The following is a 15,540-nucleotide window of genomic DNA, read 5'->3' on the forward strand; positions in this document are numbered from 1 at the left end:
AGCATAATGCATAAACTTGAAATAATGGTAGTTATGGTACTCAGAGATTTGTACCCCAGCATTCCTTTATGAATGTAAAAAACATCTGGAAGTCCAGCAACATTAGGAAATGGAAATTTGTAACAGATATTTATTTTCAATCCTTTGTCAAAAGAACAGAAAATCATTAAAAGTGAAAGTATTATCAACATATTAAATTGCTTGTTTTGTCCCTGTCACTACAAATGCTTCTCCACATCCCTTATTCGTTTATTATTTTAGATGTCAAAGAAATCCCCACACACAATTGTAAGTATTCCTGGCTTCCACCAAAAGCTACCTGATGCATCTTCCACATGAATTCTATCATAAAAGTTCTGAAATGATGCACCAATATCTGAAGGACACAATTATAAGATGAAATATTATTTGGTTTGGTTTGGTTTGGTTTGGTACCAGGGATTAAACTTGGGACCTTGCACTTGCTAGGCAGGCAGTGGAACCACTGAGCTAAATCCCTTGAACCCAAGCTGAAATATTGTGACATACTGTGTAATTTCACACAATCAAATGGAACATTTAATAAGTGGACACCTGTCTCATTTTGCATATATATATATATATTTCTTTTAATAAAACACACAACCAAAACAAATAGTGTGTGTCCCTTTTGCATTACTTTGATCATGGCAAAAGGAAAACACAACAAATGCCACTGCAAAATGTTTGGCCATCACACAGTGTTAAAACTAAAGCAGAGCCAAATACAGTGGCACACACCTGTAATCCAAACAATGAGGAAATCTGAAGCAGGAGGATCATAAGTTTGAGTCCCACTTGGGCAATTTAGCAAGATCTTATCTCAAAAGAAGAAATAATAAGGGCTGGGGATGTAGCTCAGGGGTTGAGCAACTCTGGATTTGATGTCCATTACCAAAAAAAGAAACAAAATAAAAAATCCTAAAGTAGGCACTGAGTTGAACATTTACAAATGTGTTGATTGGCCAGCCAAGAATCTTCTTATTCAGGTATTATAACTCAAGAGTCTTCTTATTTGGGTATTATATGTCAATTATTTTTCAGAATTTGGTTCATAAATGCCTCCCAATCTGGTATTGGCATAATAATGAGAGAAATGAGTGTGCCTGGCTGCATCTTCCCCAGAATTAGACTCAGACAAAAAATGTATGTATAAGCGATTTATTTAGGAGGCAATCCTGAAAGTACCTGCAGGGCAGAGAGTAAGTGATACAGGGAAGGAAAGGAAGAAAATAAGGGATGTGTTAATAAACAGGTTACATCTAGAGGCCCAATCCCACTGTCAACTTCTTAGAAATGATTATGGAACATGCTTTAGAGTTATTTCACCTGAGGAATGAGACAGCTAAGGTATTTAACTTAACTGCCATCAGATATTAGATGAGAATGTTTTGTTGTTGTAGTTGTTATTGTACTGGAGATTGAACCCAGAGCCTTGCCCTGAGTTACCTCTCCAGCCCTGTTTTTATTTTGAGGCAAAGTTTTGCTTAGTTGCCTGAGCTGGGCTGGGACTAGCGATCCTCCTGCCTCAGCCCCCCAGAGTACTGGGAGAACTCCTTATTAACTCACCATTACTAACTTTGTTAATTCACTTTCACCTCCAGTCTTTCTCATCCATGAGCTAAAGAAAGGCCCTCAGAAAGAACTGCCAGTAATAGAAATAGATGCTGTTGCCACATACTAAAATGGTGAGCGCCAAAGAAAATAGGCAAAGAACTAGCAGTGTGTTTTCAGTAATCAGAGATATTCTTTGAGATAAACACAGACACTGAACAGATTCTTGTTTAGTTTTATAAGATACCATGGGTATTAGAGCTGCAGGGGCCTAATCCAGAATGAAGGTTGCTAAATTAAGAATTAGTTCAAATCTCCAACTAAATAAGACCACCAAGGAAAGACTAAAAATTGATTAAGAATATGGAAGAACTAAGTCAAAGGGTATGGTAAACATAGATAAAGATATTGGTCCATATCTTAGTTATTTTTCTCATTGGTGAGACAAAATACCCAACACTCAAAGTTAAAGAAGGAAAGGTTTATTTGACTCACAGTTTGTAGAGGTTTCAGTCCATAGTGGGCTGGCTCCAAGGCAGAGTGGCATTCTAGATGGGCAACACAGAGGAGAAACAGTTCATGACAGGCAGAAGGCAGCAAAAGCAAGCAAGCAAACAAACTATAAGTAACTAGCATCAAGCAACTTTCTGTCCTTTATATTGTGTGCAGACTACCAGCCCAAGGGTGGGTGTAGCACTCACACCTTTAATCCTAGCCAGAAGTAGGCCAAACCGATCGGCAGATTTATTGAATAATCACACACCCTTAATCCCAGCACCACAAACTCTAGATCCAGCAACCTCTGAAAAGCCCTCCCCCATGATTGCCTGGGGCCTTGAGAGGGGAAATCTAGACACAAGTCATAACATCAGTCACTTAAGAGGCTAGGTCATTCTGAGGTATGAGCAGGATTAAGTAACCAGATGACTGGAGAAAAATCAAGGTTTCATGTCAGAACTGAGAAGAGCTCTAATTATAGGTTTATCTTTGTGTAATAAAGAAACTTCATATCCATTAGTATGCTAATGAACTTTATCAACTGGCTGTCTAGGGAAGAAGTATAACCTGTTCCAAGCTGTTCATGATTTAATAACTGGCTTACAAAATTCCTGAAAATTTAATAATTAGCTCTCACAAACATGAGCTAGCTTTAGCATACCATAGCCTTTATCACTCCACACAATATCCAGCCACTTTTTCAGGTTTGAAGAGCTAACAACTAATAACTAAAACATCCAGTTTCTGCTGTGCGAGGTTATGCCTATAACTTCTCAGCTTCCATGTCAGCAGGTGACACCACTGGTTTGGGTCTTGGGACTCAATTCGTTGAAGGCTCACACCCTCTGACTTTCCTTCATTGTTGTCTTCCTCAGAGCCTTTTAAATGCTTTGAGTCTGGAATTAAAATTCTGGCAGAAGTGTCTCTGGCTCATGTTTTAATACTGCTTTACCCTCTGTTCCATTCTGTCTAGTCCAGTGACTAATCCAATAATATTTGCTCCATGCATTTATAAGTAAAATCAAACAATAGTCATATCCCAAATCAGAAGAACCTGGAACTGCCATATAAATTTATGTTAACATACAACTTATTGCCTGGCAGTCCTAAATTCAACCCTCCTGCAGATGCCATATTTAATGCAGATTATGTATATCTCAAATCATGAGTAAAACGTTGCATATGCAATTCAACATAGAGGCATGTTCAGTTCACACACTAGGCTTCCTCCACACCCAGAGTTCAAGGATCCCTATCTTTCTCCAGCAAATCCTAAGAGAAGTAATTGTCAACTATAACTATAGGAAGCTGCCCTGTCTTTGTAAGCAATGGCTCAAATAGCTACACACCACTAATTGGCTTTTACTGTGACCTTCATATTTTAAAATTATTACTACTTCTCAAGTGATTTATGAGGTGTGATCAAAATATACAGTGAATGTTTAAATATTATAAATATATTATAATAAAAGACATATTGCCATTTATTCCCCTCAAAACATTTCCCCTTGCTTCAAACATAGTTATTCCATCATTCTGGCCACTTTTCTCAATGCTCTCTTTGAATGTTGCTGTTAAGTGGCATCAAACAGAAAGGCAGGCTTTTGAAAACATTACAATGTATCCTCACCCACGTTATTCACTGGATCTGGCATCGTGCAATTTCTGGCTCTTACCCAACATCAAAATGACCATAAAAGTTTACATTTTGAATCAGTTCAGGATATCAAGGCAGCCACAACAGTGCAGCTAAAGACATTCATGAAAAATAACTACCAGAACTGCTTCAGAAAGTAACAAGAATGATATGTGTGTTTAAAGCAAGGGAGAATGTTTGGAGGAAGATTAATGGCAATGTCTTTTGCTGTAATACATTTTAAAACTTTAAGCATTCACTGTATTTTTATCACATCTCCTGTAATGCTAAAAACCTATGTTTCTTTAACTCTTATATTTCTATAACCTGACTGATAGCTGCATAAATTTTATTCTATATTCATGATGGGTTGTATTCTAATTTCTTGGTTGTTTTCTCTGTGTTCAAAACAAAACATAGATCCATTTTCAAAGCAAATATCCCCCTTTCTCTGCTTTTTTCTAGTTATTTCATAAAGTTAGATTTCTTTTCACCTCAGTAAATCTTCCTAATACCTGGCTGCTCTCTCTGCTGTGAAGGTCATAAATTTGAGTTGAGTTTTTCTATGCCCATGTTTTATGATAGAGAACTGCTTAATTATGTCAATTGGCGAATCGGAGTATAAATTATTCGTACATGGCTGCTGTAGAAGTTTTAATATTCAAATGGTATCTCAAGGGAGGCCTGGAGAAAAAGAAACTACCCAGTCGCTTACACTTCATTGTCTTTCTAGGGCTTCTCTTCATCACAGTTGCCCCTTGACTCTGATCAAGGCTATGATTTTAAGTTGTTCTGTATAATTTTATGTTATCATCTGAAAAGTAGTGGCAGAAAATAACAGTGTAAATAACAAGAACCTTCCGATGTAGTTCCAACATTTCTTCAAGCTATATTCAAATAGAAGTGTAACCAGCTCCCTCCCTTTTGTTAGCTTCCTTCCCTAAGGGCAAGGAAGATTGAGGCCACAGGAGAACAGAACACAGCAAACAGTAGGGGAATGACCAGATGTGGTATATTAGAAAGTCCTCACTAGATGAGGAGGCAAGGTGGACACCAAGGAAGCAACTGGACTTAGAGGTTTATATGTGGCTCAGAGAGGGCAGACAAAAGGGGCAGAGGAGGTGCAAAACTACAGGTTTCTTGGTGTTTGTTGCTGCTGCTTGCCAGGCCTCCCATGGCCAGCAGATTTCATCAGTTCTTTGCTTTTTGTAGCTCTAACTTCCCTCTAGGCTTATCTCACCTTGCCTTCAGTTTACTCCTGTTTCTTTAATTTGTTTAGGCCTTCCTTTGTCCTTTGTCCTTTCATTTTTTGGTCTAAGAAGCATAACTTTACTGTTACCTGGCAGATTTTCCTTTGGAAAAATTGTGATTTGTACAATATTTTATTTTCTAGCATAGTACATCTTATCCTTTTGTCCATAGCAGCCATATGATACTTCTCATTAGCTAAAGAAATAATCAGACAGAAAAAAATGACCGTTGAACAAGAAGGAATACTACTTGATATATTTTTTCCAGGTACACTAGATTCTAGATAACAAGAAGGTGTCATCCTTAACATTACTCAATATCCTAAACCCCAAGGCCACATGTCTAAACCCTAAAACTAAAAGGAGCTTCAGGAACAATAAGAGGATTCAAGATGGCCGCCTGCCTGTGTCAGTTACTTTTCTCTCGTTTCTGAGACAAAATACTCAAGACCCAAAGTTAAAGGGAAGGGGTTTATTTGGCTTACACTTCCCAGAGGTTTCAGTCCATAGTCTGCTGGCTCCAAGACAGGGATGGCAAACAAGCATCACAGAGGAGGAACAACATGGCACACACAAAGCAGCAAAGGCAACAATAGAGTTTAACAGCATCTTTGTGCCCCTTTTATCTTATTCAGACTACTGGGGATTTGGGCAGTTCCAAACCATTCACTCACATGTAATGGTTTACTAATCACACACCTTTAACCCCAGCATCACACATTCCAGATTCAACTACCTCTGAGAAAGAAAGTCCCACCTCATCCGCATAAGGCTTTGCGGGGACAGCTAAACACAAATCATAACACTGTCACTTACTAATCACCGTGGGATGTGAGTACCTCCAAGATGAGATCAGAGATGAGAGTGGAGAGGAAAAGAGTGGAGGGCCTAATCTATATTTAAGTAAACTTCACTTCCTTAACACAGTTTTTTTCTTATAAAGTGCTTGGTAGTTTGAAGCTGTCATTTCTAACTACCCTAGAATTTGTCAGTGCTGAAGTATACTTCTTTCTAAAAGATGGATTTTTTAATGTTGTAACTTTACTGATTAATATTATCATCTCAGAAAAATTTTCTTAATTTTAAATCAATATTCAATTAAGTTAATCTTAGATTTCAATTGTTCTGCCCACCAATCTTTTGACTAATGATTGCCAGACAAATTCCTTAATGCAGGGAATTTCAGGGAAACTGCAATTTCAAAGAACCCCTGGTTAAATGATATCACAATATCTATCACTGTGAATGAGAGGCTTAATATGCAATGTTATTTCCTCATTTGAGAAAGAGAAAAAATACTGGGTTAATCTGATTATAAATCTTATGTATTGAATTGACCCATGTAAAAAAGAGCATTTCTCCTATAGTAATTTTGAAATGAAATTGATTATTAGCTGCTATGCAAATCATAATGTTCTCTTACTATCTGTTATTAATTCCTCTTCAACTCCCTGCATCTATTCACCTATCAAATAGTCCAACCTCCTACACAAAGTCATTTAAATTCTCCTCAAGTCACCTACCAAGGAAACAGAGGAATCTCAGGATTTTTGAGACAAGTAAGGAAAGCAGTGGGGAACTGGGTAGGATTTAAATAATTCTCTCACCTATACTGGCTCCTAATTCACTACCAAGATAAAAAGTTCCTTTAGGTGATGAAAAATGACAAAGAATTCTCTGAAATCAAAGAAATCTTGATAGCCCATGGAAAACAGTATTTGTAAATATTTGTCACTACTTGGAAATGACTCATTTCAGCTCACTAGTTGGAGTAATATTACCTTTCAGGTCTGACACCATTCATGGTACATTTGTGCATAATCATGGAGTGTAACATAAGAAATCAAAATAAGTGCTTTAGAACAAATGAATCATTAAGAATTTTATTTATGTTTTGTATTTTTGCTGCATTTTGTGAGTAGTTTATCTATAGACAAGTAAATTTATTAAAACTTCAAATCACACAGAAATTTTATGAATACCCTATATATTAATATTAAGTCTCAATTAAAACTGTTCTTAGATGTATGCTAATGGTTCTACAAAAATAGATTATGTTAATTGCAGCATTAACTTGGAGACCTATTATAGTCTGTTTTGAAAATAGATACTAAGCAAACTATTTTATTTCAGACCAAGTATTTGCTTTACACTGTGGTGGGCATGAATTGTGATAGGGCCCATGGTTTGGCCAAGAGGGGTATGGAGGGTAACTCGGAACCCCCTTCCCCAAGAGAAACACAACCTAGTCTTCTTACTGGCAGCAAGTATGTTCTATCACCTTCCTATAGGAGTGAATAGTATGTTATTTTTTCTTGACCAGTTTTACTAAGTAGAAGTTCCTTGACACACACCTATTCTGGAATAATAAGTATATAGTACAAGTGACACTGAAAGATACAGAGTGCAGTGCAGCTTAGAAAGGAAGTAGAGAGTATAAGGAAGTGTCAAAACATTGTGGAGGCAACTGAAGCAAAAATAAAGCTTAATTTGTGCTGCCTGCCCTTTCTCTGTCCAACAGTGGTACATTTTCCAAAAAACGAACCACTCATAATCCCAAAGATCCAACCCTTCACTAAAAAGCCCAAAGCCCTGATGGACTGTGGAAATATGAAATCTTTGTTACTCTATTAAATTAGCCAAGAAGTAAATGAAGAAGGTTTTCATGCTTTATCAGTAGCATAGCTTTGGTTTCATTTAATTATATATGACAGTCACTACGTACCTGGTCTATATTAGGCAACATGACAAAACTCAGTTTTACGGGGGGCCCTGTGACCAGACAGGAGGACACAAGCACATCACTACTGGTGTCTAAAACTCTCCCTCATGTCTGCAATGTTTCCCACCCAACTCTGAATCTCATCATCTGCAAGAGGTCCTCTGAAATTGTCCTTTGTTGTCCTTCCCCCTCAAATCCCATTTCAATTCACTGTATTAGTAGAATGAATTCATTCTCAAGTAACAGAAAAGTGAACTCAAAATAGCTTACATAATAAAAGCTTTATGTAATTTGAAAATTTAGTGTTAGAGGACGTAGCATTTTAGGGTAGATTTGATTCAGCAACTCAACAGTGAAATAGAACTCCCAGATTTTTTCCTCTATGTGACTTTATATTCAGGATGTTTCCCCTTTGTAGTCTCAAGATAGTTCCAGTGACTCCCAGAGCTACACACTCTTCAAAAGATGGAGAGAGTTAATCTAGCTCTAGAGACTCTGAAAGCTTCTTTCCCAGGAGATGCTAGAATAATGTCACAAATCAATCTCTGGACCAATATCTACAGCCAAAATTGGGGACTAACTAGAGAAACTCAGATATGACAGATCTAATTTCTAGAGCCAGAAGTAGAGTCAGATTCCCCAAAAGCAATTGGAGAAATGGAACCAAAACTCTCAAGGTTAAGAAAAAGTTATACAGAAATATACCTGTGGTTCCTATGCTGGGAAAGGAGGATTGCAGAGGAGTAACCTTTACAAAGAGGAAGCCACCATCCACACTCTGTCTTCCTCATATCTATTCTAGAACCATAAGTTTCAAAGAATCCCATACTGGCTGCTTTTCTCTTGTGAAAAAGAAATAGGTGAGGGCATGGCACAGAAAGTTCTGAGTTCAAAAATATTTCTTTCCTTTTCAAAAAAATGAGCCACTTTTTAAAAGTTTATAATTCTATCCAATAACCATAGGGTAGAGAGTGTCACTTAGCTGGAGCTGTGGCCACAACAGGACTATGATTGATACATCCACCATACCTGACAATTATACATACCAGCAATTAGAGGAACATGAGCACACAAGAGCTTCCCAGTAGAATGGCTGACAAAGGCCTCACAGACTGTCACAGGATTGAATTGTCAAGGATAGAGGAGAACACTCTTGAATCCTAACTCCTCAAATGCACTGCTTGTCAGAGAACCACTACGTCCATTTGTGACCATCATCTATCTCCACCTCCTTGCCGTCCCTACATCTCCTGTTCTTTGGGCTTCACCTTTCAGTGGCAAGGAGGACAAGAGGCCCTAGTACAATAGAACAGGCAACATTCTAATGTTCCCTCATCAGACATGGCACCATTTTAGACATTTTAATTCTTGCACTTAGTTTTCAAGCAAGAACTGAAGGTGACACCTTTAAATCAAAAGTTGAGGTCACCGAGGAGCAAGAAGCTGTAGCACAAATCATAGGAGTATCTTATTAGCAATAAGGATGAAGCCAGCCGGTCTTTTGGCTTCTTCCCCTTTCTATAATTTCTCCAGCACCCACAATGCATACCAGGCCTTACTTTTTAAATACTTCCCACTAAAAAGAGATAAGTCATCTAGTAGTGAATTTCTAAGCCATAATTTATGCTTGTAATTCTATGCCCTAGATTTGAAAAACCATGCAAATGGCCCATCCTAGGGCAGTGATTAGGTCACCAACAGTGTCTCTCTACATGGAGGCTAGTATGTTACAAGGCCATAAAAGATTCCTTCCTTTACTAGACTTTTTTTTCTATCTTCTTTTGTGTGTTTCACTCCAGACCCTCACTTGCCTCTCAAGTTTGATGAATTGAGTAGCTCATGGCCACAATAGTTATTAGCCATTAGCAAAATTTAATAGCATTCTATTAATTTATAGGAAACAATGGGCTTCATTAAATGCTGAAGTCTGCCTGAATCATTTACCTCTGGAACAGAGGTGTGCTTGGCAGCTGATGGTTTGTTTTGCTGCATTACAGCAGGCTGCTGTGACATTATGTATTCTACCAAAGCGTGAAAGCCAATTCAAGAAAGATCTGCACCATGAAAGTCTAATATACTGTATATTTATTTGTCCCTATTCAACTCGTCATTTCTGGTAAATAAGGAAACGTCTTTATATTAAAAACTGTAGTTCTACAGATTTCAGCTGAATCTTGGTTTAAACAGAAGACAACAGTGTAAGTCATGTCAATGTGTGCACTTAGTGTCAGTAAAATTCATCTGGCCAAAACCTTTTTGTTTTGTTTTGTTTTGTTTGATACGGAGTCTTGCTATATAGTTCAGCCTGGCCTTGAACTCATTATATCACCCCAGCTGGCCATAAATTTGCAGTAATCTTCCTGCTGCACCTCTGAGTGCTGGGACCACAGACATGTGCCACCACACCTGCATGGCCATTATCAGATGCAGTGATTCTTAGCATTATAAAGTTATGGCATCCTTTGGTTTATTTAGTTTCCAATGGCTTAACATTATGCTCAGAACTGCATGGACTTTTAGGCTACATTAAAATTTATTTTGGTTTGAGGGATTTATATTTTACAATTCCATAACATCCTTCAAGGTCACTGAAAGATAGACTCAAGATTAATATAGTACAATGTGTTTGTTTGTTTTGGGTTTTTTTGATACAAGGTCTCACTATGTAGTTGAGACTGACCTGGAACTTACTATGTAGTCCAGGCTGGTCTCGACCTCGCAGCAATCCTCCTGCCTCAGCCTCTGAGTGTTGAGTGCTAGGATTACAGGCATGCACTACCATGCCCAGATAATATAGTACAATGTGAAATGAATAATCAGTGATTCATGATTTTGAAACTAAGTCAACATTCTTTAAAATTTTATGCCTAAAAGTAGTGCCTGCTTTTTTATAAAACATTTTGTTTCAAGTCACCCAAGATCTGGCAAGTTTCTAGAGAATTGGTCTTCTCAGACTTTGGCACAAGAATCACTTGGAGGGTGTGTTAAACCACAGGTAAGAGGAGCCTCACCTCCAGGGATTGTAATTCAGTGGGTCTTGGATGGGGATCAAGATTTTATAACTATAATAAGCTTCCAGTCGTTGATTCTACCAACCAGCCAACCAATCATAGGCCTTAAGATTCTTCACAAACCTGAGGTCTACACTATGTGACAATACCAGAACCCACCATTTTTCATGGGTGTGTTAGTTACTTTTCTCTAGTTGCTGAGACAAAATACTCAACACTCATAATCCGCTGGCTTTGAGGCTGGCATGGCAAAAAAGCATTGGAGAGGAGAAATAACAATGGCACACATAAGGCAGCAAAGGTAACAAGTGAGTTTACCAGCATCTTTCTGCCCCTTTTATCTTACTCATTACCGAGATTAAAGGGGTGCCAAACTAATGACTCACATATAGTAATTTAGTAATCACAAGCCGTTAACCCCAGCATCACACATTCCAGATTCAACTACCTCTGAAAAGGAAAGTCCCACCTCATCTGTATGAGGCTTTGGGGGACATCTAAACGCAGCCATAACATTGGGTAATCTTATATGCACACCTATGTTTATAGCAGCACAGTCTGTAATAGCTAAAACTTGGAAACAGCCCATTTGCCTATCAGTTGGAGACTGGATAAAGAAGATGTGGTTTTTCTATAAAATGGAATACTACTCAGCCACAAAGAATGAGAAATTTGATTCATTCATAGGAAAATGGATACATATTGATGATATACTCTTAAGTGAAATAAATAAGTCACACATGTATAAATACTGAATAGTTTCTCTGGTGTGAACAAACTATAATAGTACATAAGATCCTAATGAGATAATTGACAATGTGAAATAGGAAGAAAAGGGCTAAAGGTTTAGGGAAAGTGGGAAGGGTGAGGGAAAGGTAATAAGGGAGAGGAAAAACAGACAAGGGGAAAAATGAGAACCAAGACTTGTCATGCAAAGGTACAAGATCACAGTGATGAATGTAACTGTACTGTATACCTAGATTGTACCAATAAACTCAATGAGAAGAAAAAAAACAAACAATGGGTAATCTTAAGGGCCAAAAATTAAGGTCAGTATTTTATTTTATTGTTATCATTGTCCTGAGATCTATAGGGATATATCTGGAGATAAAATTCACTCCCACTCAGGATGTGTAAATAATAACAAAAGCAAAATCATTTCCTACAATCAGCCATTTAGGTTATGCCACAGCTCCAGGGAGCAACTTCTGGTGGATTTTTACTACCAACCTTGCTCCCTCCAATTCACAAGTACCTACCTTTAATTTTGGACAAAACGTTCTGTGGATGCAAAAATATTACCTGGGAATGTGTCCCTAGGAAGAAGTAAGCAAACCTAAACAAAATATTATCAATGTGAATACAGGTTGCAAACTGAAAAAAAAATTAACCAGCTCTGGGTTTACCCTATGATATCCTGAATGTACATGTTGGTTAAATTTCTGTTTACCACTGTTCCACTGAATTAACTGATTATTGGGATGAAGAGGTGAGGAGGAAAGAAAGCATTACCTTGATTTTAAAAAATAATAGTTTTTTATCAACAGGTCATAGAGGAAGGAAACAAATATCTGCCAACACCTACAAACACCTACCTTGTGTTAATTCCATAAGAAATTCAACACAGTATATGTATTATTTTTTCTATTTACATATAAAGTAATTAAGGTCCCAAAAGCCTTAACATGCCAAAATCATAATGCTACAAAGTGGCAGATCTAGGCTTCAACTAAATCATGCCACTTCCTCTATACATACTGGTACTGCTGATGTAGCTTTTCTTACTAATAACTAACTCTTAGTGAATGTTTGCTGATCATTTTATGTAGATTGCCTTTCAATGTTCACAACCCTACAGGACAGGCACTAATATTATCCTCATTTTATAGATGAGAAAACTGAGGTGCTGAAAAGTTAAGCAATTTTCCCAAAGTCATACAGCTAAGGAATGGTGGAGCTGGGATCCTCTGCAGTTAAAACCTAGGCCCATGCTTTTAACTACTATTATATTTCCACACTGCATAATAGAAAAGACACAGTTTGAGAATTATTAAAAACAACCAGTTATCAGTAATACACTATCAACTGAAGACTTGGGACTTAAAAGAACTCTGAGTTAGGCAGTGACAGAAGGGAGAGGGAATTAATCTTGGAAGACTTTTTAAAATTTATTAATTTTATTGGTACATTTAAGGTATACAATGTAGTGATATTCATCATGGGAAATTTGCACCTTTACATAACTAATCTTGGTTCTTATTTTTCCCCATTCCCCTCCCCTCCCTTCAACCTCTCCACCCCTCCCTACCTACAAAGACTTTGTTTCCTTTTTTTCTTTTTCTCTTATTAATTCCATTCCCATCTTTCTTTTCCCCTACCCCTCCCATTTCCTCTTCTGCTTTGCACCTTTTCTTTCTATCTCAAATTATCTATTATACCTTTTAGTTCTTATTTACACTTTCAGTTTCGTTTTGAAGAGGAAATTCTTGGACCATTAGAAGAAAATTGAAGGGGCCACTGAGCACGCTCTGCGCCAGGAGGACCAGCCAGAGGGAGCTGCAGCCCATGGGACCAGGCATGCCAAGACAGCCCAGGCTGCCAACAACGCGCCAGCAAGGAAATGTGGGTCATGTGGATTGGGATATGAGTTCATTTGAAAAAAATCAGTTTGGGGGCATGAACGTGATTTCTGATGGAACTGGATTGGGATAATTTTCATGATCTTTATATATTTATATTTGCATTTGACTTAATGTGCCATGAGAAAATTTGCATATTGCACGGTGGTCCTAGCCACCTCCTCGATTTGGGTACTCTTGGATATGTTCCATTTACTTCAGTGAATGCAACAAATGTGATGACAAAAAAGAGAGAGGACTCCTGCTGGGGACGTTCTAGAGCCAGTACAAAAAGCCTCATGAATGTACTGCAGCAATGGGAAAACAGTTGTCATTCATAAAGAGGATCGAGAGAAAATGAAAGAGATGTTTAAAATCAATCAGTTCAATTTAATGGCAAGTGAGATGATTGCACTCAGCAGAAGTTTACCAGATGTCAGGTTAGAAGGGTGTAAAACAAAGGTGTATCCAGATAATCTTCCAACAAGTGCTGTGATTGTTTTCCACAATGAGGCTTGGAGCACACTTCTTCCAACTGTTTATAGTGTCATTAATCGCTCACCAAGACACATGGTAGAAGAAATTGCTCTAGTAGACGATACCAGTGAAAGAGACTTTTTAGAAAGATCTCTAGAGAGTTATGTGAAAAAACTAAAAGTGCCAGTTCATGTAATTCCAATGGAACAGCGTTCTGGATTGATCAGAGCTAGATTAAAAGGAGCTGCTGTCTCCAAAGGTCAAGTGATCACCTTAGATGCCCATTGTGAGTGCACAGTGGGATGGTTGGAGCCTCTCTTAGCTGGGATCAAAAGGACAGGAGAACAGTGGTATGTCCTATCGCTGATGTGATCAGTGATTATACTTTTGAGTATATGGCAGGCTCTGATATGACATATGGTGCATTCAACTGGAAACTCAATTTTCGCTGATATCCTGTTCCCAAAGAGAAATGGACAGTAGGAAAGTTGATCGAACTCTTCCTGTCAGAACCACCTACAATGGCAGGAGGCCTTTTTTCAATAGACAGGGATTACTTTCAGGAAATTGGAACATGTGATGCTGGAATGGATATGTGGGGAAGGGGAAATCTAGAAATTTCCTTTAGGATCTGGCAGTGTGGAGGAACTTGGGAAATTGTTATATGCTTACATGTTGGACATGTGTTTCAGAATGCAACACCATACACATTTCCAGGAGGCATGGGGCAGATCATCAATAAAAATACACAACTTTCAGAAGTGTGGATGGATGAATTCAGTAATTTCTTTTATATAATTTCACCTGGTGTTACAAAGGCAGATTTTGGAGATTTATATAATCAAGGCTAGGTCTGAGATACAAACTACAATGTAAACCTTTCTCTTGGTACCTAGAGAATATCTATCCTGATTCTCAAATTCCCCATCATTATTTCTCATTGGGAGAGATGCAAAATGTGGCAACAAATCAGGTCTAGATAACATAGCTAGAAAAGAGAATGAAGAAGTTGGAATTTTTAATTGTCATGGTATGAGACTGACATGGCAGTCTCTTATACTGCCAACAAAGAAATTAGAATGGATGACTTCTGCTTGGACATTTCCAAGCTTAATGGCCCCATTACCATGCTCAAATGCCACCACCTAAAATGCAACCAACTCTGGGAGTATGACTCAGTGAAATTAACCCTGAAGCATGTGAACAGTAATCAGTGCCTGGATAAAGTCACAGAAAAAGGATAGTCAGGTGCCCAGCATTAGAGACTGCAGTGGAAGCCGGTACCAGCAGTGCCTTCTTCAAAATGTCACACTTTCAGAAATATTCTGAGACCAAATTTACAATGAAAGAAAGAAAGAAAGACAGAAAGAAAGAAAGAAAGAATTGACTAGGCTACCTCAGCATACATTTCTGCCACATTCTTAAGTTTCAAATAAGGAAAAGTGCTTTCCCCTCCGCAGGATGTAAGGTTTATCACCCATTAAAACTCAGACTCCTCTAGCTTTTCACTAACTGTGAACCAGCCTTACTGTCCAAGAACATGAAACTGCATAATCGTGAGACTGTGCACACTGACGTTCACAAGATGGAAAGAGTCTTTCATCAAGAGATGTGGGAAAGAATATTCAGACAACAAAACTTAATCAACGAAATGTAGTTTCTGAAGAACTGTACCTTTTATGGTTTTCTTGCACATGAGTAATTTTGCTGCATGTGCTATCATAATGAAGGTATTTCTAAGATTTTTTTCCTGATT

At 37.9% G+C, this 15,540-nt stretch overlaps 1 pseudogene; it reads left to right on the forward strand.

The window, feature by feature from the left end:
- The first annotated feature begins 13,448 nt into the window (after positions 1-13,448).
- Positions 13,449-15,113, forward strand: LOC104850285 (annotated as a pseudogene).
- Positions 15,114-15,540: the final 427 nt, after the last annotated feature.

Source organism: Fukomys damarensis, unplaced genomic scaffold (assembly GCF_012274545.1).
Source record: "Fukomys damarensis isolate Sample0158 unplaced genomic scaffold, DMR_v1.0_HiC HiC_scaffold_39, whole genome shotgun sequence".
In the NCBI taxonomy this organism is placed as follows: Eukaryota; Metazoa; Chordata; class Mammalia; order Rodentia; family Bathyergidae; genus Fukomys; species Fukomys damarensis.